An 18750-nucleotide genomic window follows, 5' to 3' on the forward strand; every position below is an offset into this window, starting at 1 on the left:
ACGATGATTTAGACAAACAAAAAGACTTGGACACAGTAGCTCACACATCACAATATATTATAATAAAGGGCAAAAATATATATGGTAACAATAAATTCAAAAATAAGTAGCAAAAATAGCAACAGACTGGTGTCAAATAAGGAAACCAGTTCACATAAAGCGTATCTGGAGCGCCCGGCCGCACCCATATTCTCGGCAAAAGTCTCCTTCTCTGTCAGCTCGGCTCCTCACACCAGGCACAGCACAGCCAGTCTGATGAAGGGCAGCTGCTCAAAAGTGCTGCCCTGCTCTCATGCACAATGCTTTAGCGCTCCCTGGTGGTGGGTTGAATTACTGCATTGATTCGCTTCACAGCTCACCACGTTGTTAATCTGTGAACCCTATGAAGTACTGGTGCAATAGATTTAGTGATTAGAAAAGAAAGGAGACCACTAAAATACAGAAATTGTGAAGAATGAACATAAATACTGTTGTGTGTAATATTTTACAAACACTCAAATATATTTGGATGGGAAACTGCAACAATTTAAGCAATACATGAATGATATCAAGTCCAGCAGAGCAGCAGCTACTTGAAATGTTCTTCTTATTAAAATAAATGTTTAATAATAGTTTTGCTTAAGGTGATCTCATATAAAAAATAATTTCTCTATCAATAATATTTTTTAATCTGGTTAAGGAAAGGCTGATCTTGTTATTGTCTTTTAACAGACAAAACCTCTTATATTAAGATATCATGGTCTTTATTTCTCTACAGCAGGGGTCTCAAACTCAATTTACCTGGGGGCCACATTAGATAAAGTCTGAGTGAGGCTGGGCCGCATTGAGTATTCGATAAATAGCGGTTGCACGGGAAAAAAAGGAGAGAGAAAGAACAACACGCAACACACTTTCTTAATCTTTAATAACAGTTCAGAACATGAAAATGTATTCAGAACGTAAGTTTAAACTGATACGTCTACTCTTCTTCTTTTGCCTACTTCTTGCTGGTTGAAACCTGGCAACGATTCATCTTGTACAGCTGAGAGATATTTGGCTTGCAGGAGGAAGCGTATGAGATCCTCAGGATAGATTGAAGATGCTCATCAGTGAGCCTTGACCTGTATTAGGTGCTTTCACACCGACAGTATTTGGTGCGCACCAAACGATCCATTCGAACCAGAAGTGGTTAGCTCAGGTCGTTTGCGTTGGTGTGAAAGCGTCAATCGGACTCTGACCCGGACCAACTCAAGTGGACCGAGACCTAAAAAAAGAGGTGGTCTCGGTTCGCTTGAATCCGCACCAAAGTTGGTCATTTGGTGCGTGTGTTCTTCTGGTGTGAACGCGAACCCGGGTCCAAACCACAGACAGCAGGTCCAAAGGAACTATTCTAGATGCATCATGGGAGAAACGCGTCTCCTGCCTGTAATGACGCGCTGTACGACTCCAGCGCAGTAACAGATTGTTTTCCAGACGCAGCCGCGATTCATTTTCGAAATATTTTACCAACAATGGCCAATACAGAGAATGTAATACACGAAGATCAGAGCAAGAACGTGTGAACGTGTGGCTCCAGAGTGAGTCAAAAATGGGGGAGTGTACTTCTGTTCTGGACCTGCACAGAGGTCCCCGTGTTCCCCGTGATCATGTAGGAATCAGCATTTGTTATTTTAGGCTTTAATTAACCAAGTAATTTTATGGCAATAGGCAATCGCCCATTCAATTGATTCACCTTTAAAAAATGTCCTGCGTTTAGCCTAGTGTGAGAAATACAGTCGGACTAGATCCAAACCAGAGTCCCGATCCAGCAGGAGCAGCTCCGGTTCTGTCCGGGCTCAGATGACGTGGAGCGGGGAGTGAAAAGCGCTTTTCCCGGGAAGAACCAAATGCGGACACCAACTAAACTGGATTCACGTTCTGTCCGGATGCTTTGCACCACCTCGGAACCAGCCGCGGTTCTTGAGCGCGGAGGACAGGAGCAGCACAGACCTGTAGGTGTAGTCCACAGAACATTCTCACTTTCCCCGCACGGAACACGGAACCAGCGCGCAGACGGCGGAACGTACCCGCTCAGACCCAGTCATTGCGCACTGGTCTTGCTCGCCACCGTCTGGAACCAGCACATGGAGGATGGAGCCTCCGGACCATCTGACCAACGCGCTTGTAGGACGACAGAAGACCAAGAACCAGACTCCAGCACTGTCCTGAGGAGCTGCGCGCTACTGTGAGCGCTGTTGGCTTCTGCTGTTACCCGAACTCAGGACTGATGCGGTAAGTTTGTACAAAGTTCTACGTTGCTGTTTTATGAGTTCATGGTGATAATTTGAGATGAGGACGCCCGCGGTATTAACAGGGAACATCAGTATTAGTTACTGGAGATATCACTGTTCTACCGGGATACAGAGGCTCGTTAATCGGACCAGTTTTGGTTCGTTTGCCGGTGTGAAAGCGCCACACTGGAGTGTATCTGCTTCTCGTATGTCAAACATGGATGGAAGACGCTTGTTTTTGCCTCGTACTTTTTGCTAACATGTCGCCAAGCCTCTGGAATAGATCAGTGCAGTTTTGTGGTGCTTGCATATTGATGGGACAGCTGTGTTTGCCGCTGAGTGCGCGTGGATTTCGGTGACACATACGTGGAGCTTGGTCATCGAGTTGCCAGCAAGTTACGCACCGAGTGTTGAACAGGTAAACAGACTGTCAGTGTCTTTTTATTTCTTATTAGCCCCTCCAATAAAGGTCCCATACTTATGAACAGGGGAATTGTGTCAGCGCCTCCTCTGCGCTCTGATACTGTGGTTGTGGGAGCGTAAAGTGAAGTTTGCACACATGTACCACCACGTGTGGTTTGTTTTGGTTCTTCGGTGACGCCGTATGTGCACGTGTACTTGTATTAACAGATCCACTTAGACTTGTTGCTTCACAACTGCTGTAAATTGAGTTTTGGGATGTAAACTGCGTTAATAATCTGTTGTGAATCTGCATGGGCACCGACTGCAGCTTCATCTGTCAGTGCGGCCCGCGGCAGAGGGGTGGGATTGTGCGTACGTCTACCGCGGGCCGCACTGACATTATTCTTTGGAATCAAGTGGAGGGCCGCAAAAAATCCTTCCGCGAGTCTGAGACCCCTGGTGTAGAGCTTCCTATTTTGTGACAGACGGATTCAGAACTAGCCAGACTAGCATGATTCTCAATGTCTCACGTGAGTCCACCACATTTATTATTTTACCATGTTACTTGGTTATTTAAGTGTGTGTGTGTGTGTGTGTGTGTGTGTGTGTGTGTGTGTGTGTGTGTGTGTGTGTGTGTGTGTGTGTGTGTGTGTATTATGATACAGAATTCATAAAGCATTGCTTTTTTATTTGTCATTTGGATTTATGCTAATATCTAGATCTGTTCAAAGGTGCTGCAGCCCTGAAGCCTATAGAACACAATGACCACATGACAGAGACAAATACTACTACTACTACTACTACTACTCCTACTACTACTACTACTACTACTACTGCTACTACTACTACTACTACTACTACTACTACTACTACTACTACTACTACTACTGCTACTACTACTACTACTACTACTGCTACTACTGCTACTACTGCTACTACTACTACTACTACTACTACTACTACTACTACTACTACTACTGCTACTACTACTACTACTACTACTACTCCTACTCCTACTCCTACTCCTACTACTACTACTACTACTACTACTACTACTACTTACTACTACTACTGCTACTACTACTACTACTACGCTACTACTACTGCTACTACTACTGCTACTACTACTACTGCTCTCTTCTGCTCTTCTGTCATCTGCTGTCATCTCCTCATCTGCACTGCTGCTGCTGCTGTTAATATTGTTCGGTTTAGCTTTGATTCTCCTAAAACTGGGAAAGGTACAAGTAAGTATTTTTTTGTTTTTTTTTGTTTTTCCTCTCTCACTCTGTGTGTGTGTGTGTGTGTGTGTGTGTGTGTGTGTGTGTGTGTGTGTGTGTGTGTGTGTGTGTGTGTGTGTGTGTTTGCGTGCATGCGCGAGCCTGTGCTAGTTTCTTGTTATACAATTTATAGCCCAAGTTTAAATTGGACTTATTTATCTTATAGGTCAATTGTTTTCTTGCAAAACATGGACCAGGACATCGCACTCCTTCTGATCTACATCATGTGTATGAGGACATGTTATGAGATAAGATTCATACCTGTGTATGAAGAAATGTCATCCTGTCACCTTGGCCACGACGACGACGACAATGACAATGACAATGACAATGACAACAACAACAACCTGATAAAATAGAGTGAAAGAAAAGCCTCTGACGTCTTGTGACGTCTGTGCTCATGTTGCAGCACTTGGCAGGACTTGCCCAGAGCTCCTATTGCTTCTTCTTCTTCTTCTTTTTCTTGTTGTGACATTGTGTCATTTCATGTGCATATTATTATTTAGATGTGTTGTAATTCAATCTCCAATAAATGATTTTCTTTGTTTTTAACCTTTTGTATGTGTAACAAAGTGTAATAAAAAAAATAAAAATAAATAAATATATATATATATGAATAATTTTACAACTTGTAAGTTTTGCAGTACCAACAATATGCACTTTTGATCATTATTATGCATAATAATATAATAATAATAATAATAATAATAATAATAAAGCCGCATAGCGGCAATGATTGGCCCGCGCCTCGCACGCACGCGCGAGATGCCGAGGGTCCCTGGTCACTACGGGCGAGTCAGGTTTTAAATATATACTATGTACAAATTATTACATCGTAAATCAAAAGACAGTATTAGATTTATGTGTCTGAAGTCAAGAAAAGGTATGTGTCAGAAGTGGGATTCGAACCCACGCCTCCAGTCGGAGACCAGAAGTCCCGTTTCTACGGAAGGAAGGAGACTATCCTTGAGTCTGGCGCCTTAGACCACTCGGCCATCCTGACACGTTGCGAATACACAAACACAAGTATATATTTAAGCGCTAAACCGTAAAGCATGACTCAGTATTTGATTAAAGTACTACGAATATTTTGAAATCACGTTTACGAATGCATATCGCTATTTTTTTTTTATGTTTTACGTGTCTCTAGAAAGGAAACGTCACCTCATTGCGATCGCGGTTGTGTTCAGACGCTGTTTATCGCCAAAGACGCAGCGTAAACCAGCGGGATACAGCCTAACTTCTATTTTCTGTTCAATGCTTAAATGTTTTAATTTAATTTAATTTAATTTAATTTAATTTAATACAAACAAACGGAGCATTTTGTTTTAGCTGTAAAATTCATAGGAAGTAGCCTTAAAAGTGGACATGCGTAGATAAGGCGCATTACTGCCACTACAGGACAAACACTGAGTTGACCAGGCAGGATCATATGCTGATTATTCACTGTTTTGTTGTTGTTGTTGTTGTTGTTTTCTTTATGAAATTACGGTTTTGGTGTAGTAAAAATTAAAGTGAACTCCTAAATTAGGGAAAGAAGTTATAACAACAACATTTGAATGGTTTGATCACACTGCTTTCATCAATCTCCTCGATAAACCTTTTACCCAATTTTATTACAGCAAATATAGTCAAGTAGATACAAAATAAATAAAAAGTAATAGCATGCAAAAGTTTAGCCCATGTTTACTCCAGGTTGAGTCCTGGTTTAGCCCATGTGTAGTTCTGACTCTGGACACCAGCAGGAGGCCGGTCCCTGAGCTCCTAGTTTTCCCCATGTTTAGCCCATGTTTAGTCCATGTTTAGTCATAGTTTAGTCCTGGTTTAGCCCATGTATTATTATTATTATTAGTAGTAGTAGTAGTAGTAGTAGTAGTAGTAGTAGTAGTAGTAGTAGTAGTAGTAGTAGTAGTAGTAGTATTAAATAATAATATCATTATTATTACAATATACTGGACTGATCTGAAGGATAGCACAAGGGTTAAACAATCCAGAACAAGCATAATGTAAAATAATAACAAAATTTTAAATAAATAATGTCTCTATAGCCTGTCTGTAGCCGGCGGGCAAGCTCTAATATGTATTTGATATGATCTCGCGGGCCAAATATTATTATATCACAGGCCAAATATGGCCCCTGGGCCTGAGTCTGACATGTCTGCTCTATATCATGGGTTTATCTAACTCTTAAACATGTACGTTCCACATACCAATTCCAATACTGTGGCTTTGAGTCTCTGCCAATACCAACAGATACCAGCGTAGAGCATTTTTTTCCTTTAAACTAAAATAAAAAAAGACAGAACTTTTTCTTAATACTAGAGGTGAAGTATTTGTTATTTTTCTATTCTATGATTAGATTTAGAAGGGTTATATAAACAACTTCCATGACTCATAGATCCAAAATAACTACTACTAAGTGTTTAATTATGCTTTTTATTTATGGGAGTTGATGTTTTTAAACCACATTGTACATTTAAGAATATTTTTTTGTTGATAATTCTGATTCAGGTCTATTGTGTCAGTGGCATGACTTAGTTTCAACCTTTTCTTCAGCAATATATTGTGATAAAGTGTGTTATCACGACAAGCCTATATTGGGTATTGTGTATTTGCTGTAGTTGTAGTAAGTTAACAGACATTTGTTAACTTTATAATTATGACAAACTCTCTCAGAATACATTAGAGCTTCTGCTATTCTCACCTCTGTAGAACTGAAACAACCAATAGGAGCTCCTACACAGGTACAGCACCCATGTGGCTCCTGTCAATCAAACACATTTTTCCTGCTTCAAGAAAATCAACTCTGAGGACGAAATGTTCACCTGCTTCTTAATATATCAGCTAACAAGTTTGTGCAGGAGTTCACCTGTATTCTCTGTGTACCTGTCAGAAATCTCATGTCTCATCTCAAATTTAATCGCATAACACATAAAGGGTGCACAGTTTGGGGAAAAAAAGAAAAAAAAAAAGTGATTTGATTTGCGTGAGAGATTAGATGTTTAAAGGCGCATTTTGCAACTTTAGTGGAGGAGGGTCTGCCACCTGCTTGTTTCCATGGAGATGTCATGGCACAGTAATAATGTTTTTGTGGTATTTTTAAGAAACAAAAATACTCGTAACTGAATAAATACAAGATATATTTGTTTAATACTGTGTTCAATACTGTGGAGCATCCCAAGAAAAAGCAATAACATCAGAACAGACTCAAGCAGATGAGGATGGTCCATGAGAAAAGTTACACAGTGCACCTTTGATTCTATTATCTTTTAGAGTTTGTATGTAGTTTGTATGGCCAAAAACACATTGAGAAGCATTTTTGGGGGATAATTTCGCTTCACGATTATTGTGTCAGTGACATAAATTTGTTTTCTTTGTTATCATTTATCATCTATATTTTCTTCAGCAATATATCATACTTTAAAGGTGCAGTGCATAAGTTTTCTAGTAAAGGGTCTGCCACCTGCTTGGAAATGTTATTGCTTTGTCTAAAATATTCCATGTTATACATTAAATTTGTCTGTCTCAAGGGTTACAGCACTACGCTACATTACAGTTCAGATCTGCGGAGAGTCTCCCCTATTCACAGAAGGAATTATTAATAACAATAACACCTGTAATAAAATATGCTTGATGCGTGTTTAATGTCATTCCAAGCAAAGCAATAACAAGCAGGTTGCGGACTCTCCACCTTTAAAGGGAGAGTCCGTAATTTTGGACATAGGACCTCATTTGCTAGTGAGCCAAAGTGTTGGAGACATGTGGAGACACTTTTTTAAACATTCCATCCAGTCCTTTTATTTGCAGAGGTCACTGGTGCTAGGTTAGCGCATGTCAATGGCCATAGTTATCATGCCACTTAAAACAGACTTACCTACTCCACAAAGCACCCGAAGCAAATCTATTATTACGCCAGACTGTCAATGTGAATGTTTGTGTCGATAAAATAATTTTAGAAGTGAAACCATCCATCCATCCATCCATTTTCGTCCGCTTATCCGGGGCCGGGTCGCGGGGGGAGCAGCCTAAGCAGGGACTCCCAGACTTCCTTCACCCCAGACACGTCCTCCAGCTCCTCCAGGGGGACCCCGAGGCGTTCCCAGGCCAGCCGAGAGACATAGTCCCTCCAGCGTGTCCTGGGTCTTCCCCGGGGCCTCCTCCCGGCGGGACATGCCCGGAACACCTCCCGAGGGAGGCGCCCAGGAGGCATCCGGAACAGATGCCCGAGCCACCTCAACTGGCTCCTCTCGACGTGGAGGAGCAGCGGCTCTACTCCGAGCTCCTCCCGTGTGACTGAGCTCCTCACCCTATCTCTAAGGGAGCGCCCAGCCACCCTGCGGAGGAAACTCATTTCGAGCGCTTGTATCCGCGATCTCGTCCTTTCGGTCACTACCCAGAGCTCATGACCATAGGTGAGAGTAGGAACGAAGACTGACCGGTAAATCGAGAGCTTCGCCTTTCGACTCAGCTCCCTCTTCACCACAACGGTCCGATACAGCGACCGCATCACTGCCGAAGCTGCACCGATCCGCCTGTCAATCTCACGTTCCGTCCTTCCCTCACTCGTGAACAAGACCCCGAGATACTTGAACTCCTCCACTTGAGGCAAAGACTCCCCACCCACCCGGAGAGGGCAAGCCACCTTTTTCCGGTCGAGAACCATGGCCTCGGACTTGGAAGAGCTGATCCTTCATCCCAGCCGCTTCACACTCGGCTGCAAACCGCCCCAGTGCACATTGCAGGTCCTGGTTCGATGAAGCCAACAGGACAACATCGTCCGCAAACAGCAGAGATGAAATCCTGTGGTCCCCAAACCGGACCCCCTCCGGCCCTGACTGCGCCTAGAAATTCTGTCCATAAATACAATGAACAGAACCGGTGACAAAGGGCAGCCCTGGCGGAGTCCAACATGCACCGGGAACAGGTCTGACTTACTGCCGGCAATGCGAACACAGCTCCTGCTCCGGTCATACAGGGACCGGACAGCCCTTAGCAAAGGGCCCCGGACCCCATACTCCCAGAGCACCCCCCACAGGACACCACGAGGGACACGGTCGAATGCCTTCTCCAGATCCACAAAACACATGTGGACTGGTTGGGCAAACTCCCATGAACCCTCGAGCACCCTATGGAGAGTGTAGAGCTGGTCCAGTGTTCCACGGCCAGGACGAAAACCACACTGCTCCTCCTGAATCCGAGGTTCGACTATCGGCCGGATTCTCCTCTCCAGTACCCTGGCATAGACCTTACCGGGAAGGCTGAGAAGTGTGATCCCCCTATAGTTGGAACACACCCTCCGGTCCCCCTTCTTATACAGAGGGACCACCACCCCGGTTTGCCAGTCCAGAGGTACTGTCCCCGACCGCCACGCGATGTTGAAGAGGCGTGTCAGCCAAGACAGCCCCACAACATCCAGAGACTTCAGGTACTCAGGGACGGATCTCATCCAACCCCGGAGCCTTGCCACCAAGGAGCTTGCCAACCACCTCAGTGACTTCGGCCAGGGTGATGGATGAGTCCGCCTCCGAGTCCCCAGCCTCGGCCTCCTCCTCGGAGGACGTGACGGTGGGATTGAGGAGATCCTCAAAGTATTCCTTCCACCGCCGGACAACGTCCCCAGTCGAGGTCAGCAGCTCTCCCCCCGCACTGTAAACAGTGTTGGTGAAGAACTGCTTCCCCTCCTGAGGCGCCGGACGGTTTGCCAGAATCTCTTTGAGGCCGTCCGATAGTCCTTCTCCATGGCCTCCCCGAACTCCTCCCAGCTCCGAGTTTTTGCCTCCGCGACCACACGGGCTGCAGCACGCTTGGCCCGCCGGTACCTGTCAGCTGCCTCAGGAGTCCCCCGAGCCAGCAAGGCCCGATAGGACTCCTTCTTCAGCTTGACAGCATCCCTTACTTCCGGTGTCCACCACCGGGTTCTGGGGTTGCCGCCGCGACAGGCACCACAGACCTTACGCCCACAGCTCCGAGCAGCTGCATTGACAATAGAGGCCGAGAATGAAGCCCACTCGGACTCCATATCTCCAGCCTCCCCCGGAATCCGGGAGAAGTCCTCCCGAAGGTGCGAGTTGAAGGTCCCTCTGACAGAGGGCTCCGCCAGACGTTCCCAACAGACCCTCACTACACGCTTGGGCCTGCCAGGTCTTTCCGGCTTCCTCCTCCGCCAGCGAACCCAACTCACGACCAGGTGGTGATCAGTTGACAGCTCAGCCCCTCTCTTCACCCGAGTGTCCAAGACACGCGGCCGGAGATCAGATGACACGACGACAAAGTCGATCATCGACCTCCGGCCTAGGGTGTCCTGGTGCCACGTGCACTTATGGACACCCTTGTGCTCGAACATGGTGTTTGTTATGGACAAACTGTGACTAGCACAGAAGTCCAATAACAAAACACCACTCGGGTTCAGATCGGGGAGGCCGTTCCTCCCAATCACCCCTCTCCAAGTGTCACTGTCGTTGCCCACGTGGGCGTTGAAGTCCCCCAGGAGAACAACGGAGTCCCCGGTCGGTGCACTGTCTAGTACCCCTCCCAAGGACTCCAAGAAGGCCGGGTACTCTGCACTGCTGTTCGGCCCGTAGGCCGACACCACAGTGAGAGACCTGTCCCCGACCCGAAGGCGCAGGGACGCGACCCTCTCGTTCACCGGGGTGAACTCCAACACACAGCGACTGAGCTGTGGGGCAATGAGCAGGCCCACACCAGCCCGCCGCCGCTCCCGCGGCCAACGCCAGAGAAATGGAGAGTCCAGCCCCTCTCAAGGAGTTGGGTTCCAGAGCCCAAACTGTGCGTGGAGGTGAGGCCGACTATATCTAGTCGGTAACGCTCAACCTCCCGCACAAGCTCAGGCTCCTTACCCCCCAGCGAGGTGACATTCCATGTCCCCAGAGCTAGTCTCCATGTCCGGAGATCCGGTCGCCAAGGCCCCCGCCGTCGACTGCTGCCCAGATCTCTCTGCACCGGCCCCATATGGATCCTCCTGCGGGTGGTGGGCCCACGTGAGGACGGCCCCACGTCGCTCCTTCGGGCTGAGCCCGGCCGAGCCCCGTGGGGGGAGGCTCGGCCACCAGGCGCTCGCTGGCGAGCACCCACCCCAGGCCTGGCTCCAGGGTGAGGCCCCGGTGACGCCAATCCGGGCGACGTAACTGGCCTTGCTCGTACACTCATCATAGGGGCTTCTGAACCGTTCTTCGTCTGACCCGTCCCCCGGACCTGTTTGCCTTGGGTGACCCTACCAGGGGCATGAAGCCCCCGACAACATAGCTCCCGGGATCATTCGGGCACTCAAACCCCTCCACCACGATAAGGTGACGGTTCAAGGAGGGCAAGTGAAACCAACTTTACATTTATGTCTGCCGTAATACAGTAAGTGCTCCACTGTGTTTTTAAACTCCATACACCTTAACTACAATCATTTGGATAATTTCAGCCCTTGCTAATTTTAAACACAGAAAATAAATAAATAAATAAAAATTATGCATTAAATAATACGGTAGCCAAAGATCACATAACCAAAGTTTTGAAGGAGTTTTTTGAAGGATTTATGTAAGAGTAGCAGCAGCGAGTTGTACTTCCTGATAGAAAGCTTGGCAGCGGCAGACTGATATGAGAAAATAGTCACTCAACATGCAGTGATTCATGTGATGCAAAGTTTGTTTTATTTCAAACATTATTCTATCAACACAGACATTCACATCGACAGTCTGGCATTATATTTGTTTTGCTTCAGGTGCTTTGTAGAGTGAGTAAGACTGTTTTTAGTGGCAGGCTAACTATGGCCATTGACATGCACTAGCCTAGCACCAGCGACCTCTGCAAATACAAGAACTGGATGGAATATTTAAAAAATGTCTCCACACATCTCCAACACTCTGGCTAACTAGGAAATGAGGTCCTATGTCCAAAATTCCAGACTGTCCCTTTAACTCTTTTCCCCATGAAGACGACATTTGACGACCCCCCCTGAACCCTTAATGACGACTTTTGACACCTCCGCCGTATCACTAAAGACGAGATTTGACGACCTTTAGAAACGGCTCGGTTTTTCACATTTAAACAGAGGCTGTGATAGGTGGGGGCCACTACAACCCACACTAGACTGACCAATAGGATTCAAGGATATGTTTTCGCCGATTTTTTCCGAAGTTAATCGAAATAGTGACGATGGTAGCTTCCGGAAAAAACACAACACGAAACACGTGCAATGGAAAGATCGCGGCGCTGCAGCGCACAGTTTTAGAAATAATGAGGAGCGGACGTATTTTATGGATAAGTTTAGAGAAAGTGACTTTTATAGATTTCAAAGTGATGATGTTGAAGTTGATTATAAAGTGGAAAACAGCGATAGCGACGGACTTTTTGGGAGAAGGGGAGAATGCCGCTAATGCGTCTGTGTGGAGTCCTGCGATATCCGAACAAACTGTCTGAGCTTTATACTCGATTATGAACCAAAATTGCCCTGAAATCTGTATGTTGCCCAGGCTAGTCCTTTAAAATATTTCAGTCTTTTTTTCCAAGATGCGATGTATAACAGAATCGCTACAGAAGAAGCAAAAACTCAATAACAAAACTATAACCTAACCACCTCATCCATCAGATCTAATTGCCGTGGTTTTTAATGGTACGAGTGTTTGCACTATGCATGGGAAGATAGATACCAACTCACTCAGTATTGATTCGAATAAGATTTCAAGCCCAAGCAAATAACCAAAAACAAACTCCTCCACACAGAGTTTTTAGCGTCTTGACAGTGAAGTTAATTAGTAGTTAAGATGGGATTTGAGCAGTCAGGTACTTGGAGGCGAGGCGCAGTGAGTCAGCCTGAAGCCAACCATGTCAAAGTTTAATCAGACCTAAACTAATTACTCATACTTCATACTGAGCAACTTTTAAAATGCCTTACTTCAAAAAGAATTGGCTATTTCCATCTATGTGTTATTTAAAAAGAGATTAAAAGCAAATGTTATTACCTGTTTTCAGTGGTCAATTTTACCTAAAGGCGTTTTGTATAATGAACGGCTCTGCACAGTTCAATGCAAAACACATTTGTTCTAAACTTATATCTATATTATAATGTTGTTTCCACATCACAAACAGACGTGGAGTTGTGTTTTGTTCCATTCACACATGTTTAACACATATATCCTGCATATTTAGGCTGAGTTCTCCTCTGAAACAGAAAACACCTTGATGCAACTTGTGATGTCATGGAGTAATACAGGAAGTGCTCCACTGTGTTTTTCAACTCCATACACCTTAATAATAATCATTTGAATAATTTCAGCCCTGGAATTGCAAAGCTCTACTGAAGGTAAAAGGAGCTGTTTATTTTATTTATTATTATTATTATAATATTAATAATATTAATAATAATTTTACACAGAAAATAAATAAATACAAATTATGCATTAAATAACAAACAATACTGGACAGGGGTAGGGTAGACAAAGGTCACACATAACCAAAGTTCACATTTACATAAAAAATAAATACATAAAACCATAATAATAATAATAATAATAATAATAATTAATAATAATGCATTTAATTGTTCAAAATTTTCCTCGGTTTTAACTGCTCTGGAATTGGATGATAAGTGGATGGTTTTCTTACAGCACTGTTTTTCGGACAGGAAAATGGAGAAGTAGGTTTTACAAATCATTTATTTACATTTGTGGATATGAAATTTTGCCAAGATGATTCAAAGATTAATTATATAGTATTGTTTACAGAATGTCTTCAAAAGTGAGACATAAAGTCAAAAGAGGGTAAAAGGAGCTTCTAGACATTAATCTAATAATTCAGAATTAATCAGATTTGTGTGAATGAAACAAAAGTATCTTTTTGATAAGGTAACAACATAATAACATGGTTTAATGCTCATAAAAGTAAATTTGACATAATATAGGATCCTTAAACATCTTGTTATTAAAGGTACTTATCGTGTGGACCCATCTCCAGATCTACACCTTTAGGTTTGGTCAGAACTAAAGCTAATTTTGTTTCTAAAAATGTCAAGTTATTTTATTTTAAGAAAATAAATATATTATAGATAGATCATGTATTTTTAAATATTTTACCATCCACCTGACCTGATTTTTTTCTTGGTTGTGGTGATGGATTTACTTCAGTGATCCCCTTTCAGACAAGTTTCTACTTTTTTCAGACTCAGTACTGGCACAATCCACAAACCTGTGCTTTTTAACAGACATACTGTATATTCAGTTCTTTTCAAACATGTGTATTTGTTGTCATGTGGACTGGAGGTCCAAAACAGCATTTAATACAAAATTACATCACCATGTCACTTCCACTAGTTTCTCCTCACCTTAACTTTTTAGTTGGCAACTTTTTTGGTTTTGATTTGTGATGCGACAACAGATGGAAAAATGAAAATAATGAAAAAAGAGAGTGTGCCAAGGGAAATTAGGCTTGAAGCTTGTTTTTCAAAGCTTGACTAACCAGTTATGTCACAACAAATCCAGCTCGGGGCGCAGCGGCTCTGGAGCCTCTCTTGGCCGGGCTGTGCGTGTCAGCTCAGGCCCTCTCCACCGGAGGGAGCCGCCGAGCTTCAACTTCATGAATCATGCAAGACCCCAGCTTTGAGCTCCAAATCTGTCGTTTGGAGCCTTTTTTCTCCTTTTTCTGCACTAACAATGTTGGACGGTTGGCACCAGGAGCTGTAACAAGAAAGGGGATTTTTAAGTGCTATCGGTGAGCAGTGACTCAGTGGCTGAGCATGTGCCCACTAACCCAGAGGTTTAAGGTTTAATCCTGTCCAGTGAAGACTTTTTCTTGTCCCACTGCTGTGTTGTAAATCAAATGGTTTTCAAATGTTTTCTTGGAAACAATATAAAGAGGGCTGCTTTATCATGTTATTATGCCATTACTGTTATGCTGTAACACTGTTTCCCAAAACTGGGTTGCGACCCTCAGATGAGTCGCAATGTAGGTCTGCAACATACAGTTCTGACACAGTGCTAGTGACTATTTTGTTCCAATATTCCAATTGAATGTTGAAAAGAAAAAGAAAGGGGCTATATTTAATGTCCAGATAGGCGACTTATGGATCCTTTTATTGCTGGGTCAATCACTGTTTATCATTGTTTAAAACTTGAGTAATACTAATTCTTCAGAGAGACACGATCACTCAGTCAACAGTAAAATATCCTCATTATTGTACAATAATGGTCAAATCCACATTTATTTTGAGATTTACCAATAATGTCTATTGACTTGGGTCGGAAAGGTTTGTGAGTTTTAAAATATGGGCCCCCAGAAAAAAAAAACTTTGGGAAACACTGCGCTATACTGTTCAATTACACACTATACTGTTCACTTTAGTAAAGTACAAGATATTTTCTCTGTTATTGCATAATATTATGGTAAGTAAGGTTTAACACTCACATTTCATTCATTTGTCTCAAAATGTAACTGTGGATTATTACATAAAGTTGCAAAGTACTGCAAAATATGTTTTTATTACATAATAAAGAGACCTTCTTCACATTATGATTACATAATTCAGTTTTATTACATAATGCAGCTGCAAGGTTTAACATTTCAGGTATTTCCAGATTAATGATGTCAAGAAACTTCTCCTGAGATATGAATCAATACTAAAACTATCTCAAAACTAGATAAAATTGATCTAGTCTCAATATTGAAAAATGGTAATGGTAAAGATCTAATCAAAATTGGTATTGAGTATTTTCATCAGTATTGGACTTGAGTTTGACATTTTCATAAACAACACTGACCCAGATTAAGCCCAGTCAGTCCGGCCGGTGACAAGACGCTTTTCAAGAAAAACGGTGACATCATCACTTCCTGTTTCATATATGCCGGTGTGCACAGGTCACTCTCACGTTCTTCTTATCCGTCTTTCTCTACCCCCCTGTCTCCACCCCCCCTTTTCCCTCTCTCTCTCTCCTTATCTGTATAGTTTTACGACTCTTTAGTTTAGACAGAGTAAAGTTCACCACGCCTCGCTGCTGTCAAAATGAATGAGCCCCAATGCACACACCGCACTTCAACAGGTAAGACAACTACGCTTACTATTATTAATCTTACGACTACTAGGCCTGTCACGGTAATTACTATATCGACTTCAGTACATGACAGATGGAACAATATGTTTTGGGACTCAGTGTTTATTGTGGTACTTTCTTTGTGCTAGTGGGAACATTTTAGTTATTTTTCTGTACTACGATGAGATTTGAGCTGAAGGAGGTTGAATTATGAACTTTTATGACTCATTATAGAGACAAGGTAAGTACTTAAAGGTGTACTGTGTAATTTTACTGGTGGAGAGTCCGTCAAATGCTTTTCTCCATCATCTGGAATGTTTCACAGTATGGCATTTAACATTTCTGTCTTCATGGAGACCAAACCAGACCAAGTTACAGGTCAAATCTGAGGAGAGGCAACCCCACTCAGTCAGAATACCTCTTTTTCAAGGTATTTTTTACCTATAAAACCACCTGTAATTTAATAAATGTAAAGAAGAGCAGTTTAATGTCATACTGTGGAACATTCCAGGCAGAGCAATGACATCTCCATAGAAACAAGCAGGTGACAAACCCCCCAAAACGTTACATGGTGCAGTCTTGCAGTCTTACTTATTTTTGCACCTCATGGTTTTTAACAATTTTGTGCAATTACAGTAAAATGTTTTTGTGAATAATTCTGCTTTATGATTTAGTTTCAACATTATCCTTTATTGTCTATATTTACTTCAGCAATATATCAAATTTCAAAATGTGTTATCATGACAGGTCTAATTATTGCTTCTACTTTTTTCAATTAATACTCCGTCACAACTTTTACTAAAGTTAATACTACAGTGTGACTAATTTCTTGCCTAGAATGTCCCACAGTATGGCAATAAGAACAACCATAGTGTTTATTCTTGACTGGTAACTTTGTGCTTTGTGGTGCCATCTGTTTGTGTGTAATTTAAAGCCATACCGTGGAACATTCAAGGCAAAGTAATAGCACCTCCTCGGAGACAAGCAGGTGGCGCACCCTCAACCAGAAATGTTACGCAGTGTGCTTTGAAATAATGATGAATGAATACTGCATTTTGAGATGAAGGATACAACTTAAAGAACTTTGTGTAAATTTTTAAGGTCACAAACTTTACTTTTGATTCTACTTGTTGCTAACAGAAATAAATGGTCTATATATTTAAGGCATTTTAAATTAAGAAAATTGTTGACATGTCTGTGTGCACAAAAGCGTTCTCAAGGTTTTTAACACATACTTGAAATGTTTAAAAAGAAGAATACTGTAATTGTCATATAACAGTGTGTGTTAGTTTAGCGTCATCCAAACTCCACAGGTTTATAGATAAACAAATAATAAAACGGAAGTAAATTTTTATGATACCACAAGGAGGGCCTTAAAGGGACATTAAAATAGATGTGCTAGTGTTGTTGGGACTGGGCGGACTTCAGGGACAAACTAGTCTTTACATTTGTTTTAAACGGTTTTGAATCTGGCTTAAAGGGCCATATTACAACATTTTCTGATCTATGTTGTTTCCTGATCCAAAACAGACCTGGTGTTGTGTTTTGTTTCATTCACACACGTTTAAACACATAAACTGGCATATTTAATATGAGTTCAAACAGAAAACACTCTGTTCCACCTTGTGATGTCATGTGGTAATACAGGAAGTGCTCCACTGTGTTTTTAAACTCTATACACATTCACTAGAATCATTTGGACAATTTCCATCTCTCCTGTACTAAAGATAAAATGTAGCTGTTAACTTGAAAACGACCGCTTCATGACATCAAGGTGGAGCAGAGCATGTTGAGCGTTGGAAATGTAGACAGAGTAATAATAAAGGATTACTCAAAACGTGTGAATGAAACAAAACACAATTCCAAGTACATTTTTTGATGAGGTAACAGCATTATAACGTGGCTTAAAGCTCACAAGAGTCAATTTTGAGATTGCAACATCATCACGTAATCTGTGAAGCAGTTCACACACGTAAATCTACATCTGTAATTTAGATTAAGACTGACCAACTTTATTGCTAAACCAGGGACATTATTTAGACACAGCTCTTATATTTTAATATAAAGAGTTACCAAAGAGTGAATCAAATGGTAAGAAAACTGTAAAAAAATAGCAAATCATAAAATGTATAAATGAAGAGTGCATTTGCAGATATCTCCATTTTGAAAAATTGCATAAAAGTATTTTTCTTTTTGTTACCATTTTCTGCAGGTATCAATCAATATAATGTATAGTGGATTTTATCAAGGAGGGATATAATAATAGTTTGATAGCAGTCAAATGCATTTGATTTTTTTGCAAGTCTTGGATGATTTTTTTTCAGTGGCACTTTTTGCTAAGTAGTGATTGATTCACTGAATGGTTCGCTACAATCAGAAATAAAAGTGTTAGTGATTAGTCTGAGGCAAATAGAGCCAATGTATAAGATATTTGAAACAGGTTTAATTTTCTTTCAGGTCTATTCTTAGTGTTTTCAGTGGTTTGCGCCTTCTCAAACAGAGACACAAATAGTATAGAGACATTCTTCATAATTTATGTTCAGTTAACAGGTCAAACTCTGCCTCGTTTTGCCTGGGCTTGTATGAAAACTGAGGAATGAAGGGACATGGGGTCGTCCATTGTATCCTATATGTTAAAGTATTGATTTTAAATGTTTACATACTTTAGTGGGTTATAATAAGTTATCCCCTTGTGTTTAAGTAATAAGTTACATATTTAATAAACAAGTCCCGGGCGCTATGACAGCTACAGAACAGTATGTCCAATGTCAACACACCCTCACATTATAATAA

At 42.2% G+C, this 18750-nt stretch overlaps 1 non-coding gene across 1 annotated transcript; it reads right to left on the reverse strand.

Annotated features, from left to right (window-relative positions):
• Positions 1 to 4816: 4816 nt before the first annotated feature.
• Positions 4817 to 4931, reverse strand: trnal-caa (transfer RNA leucine (anticodon CAA)). The gene is made up of 2 exons: positions 4894 to 4931; positions 4817 to 4862 (listed from the first exon to the last, which is right to left on the reverse strand). It is a non-coding gene; the product is annotated as a tRNA-Leu (tRNA).
• Between the last annotated feature and the right edge of the window lie 13819 nt (positions 4932 to 18750).

This window comes from Boleophthalmus pectinirostris, unplaced genomic scaffold, assembly GCF_026225935.1.
Source record: "Boleophthalmus pectinirostris isolate CB_2022bp ecotype Guang Dong unplaced genomic scaffold, ASM2622593v1 HiC_scaffold_19, whole genome shotgun sequence".
In the NCBI taxonomy this organism is placed as follows: Eukaryota; Metazoa; Chordata; class Actinopteri; order Gobiiformes; family Gobiidae; genus Boleophthalmus; species Boleophthalmus pectinirostris.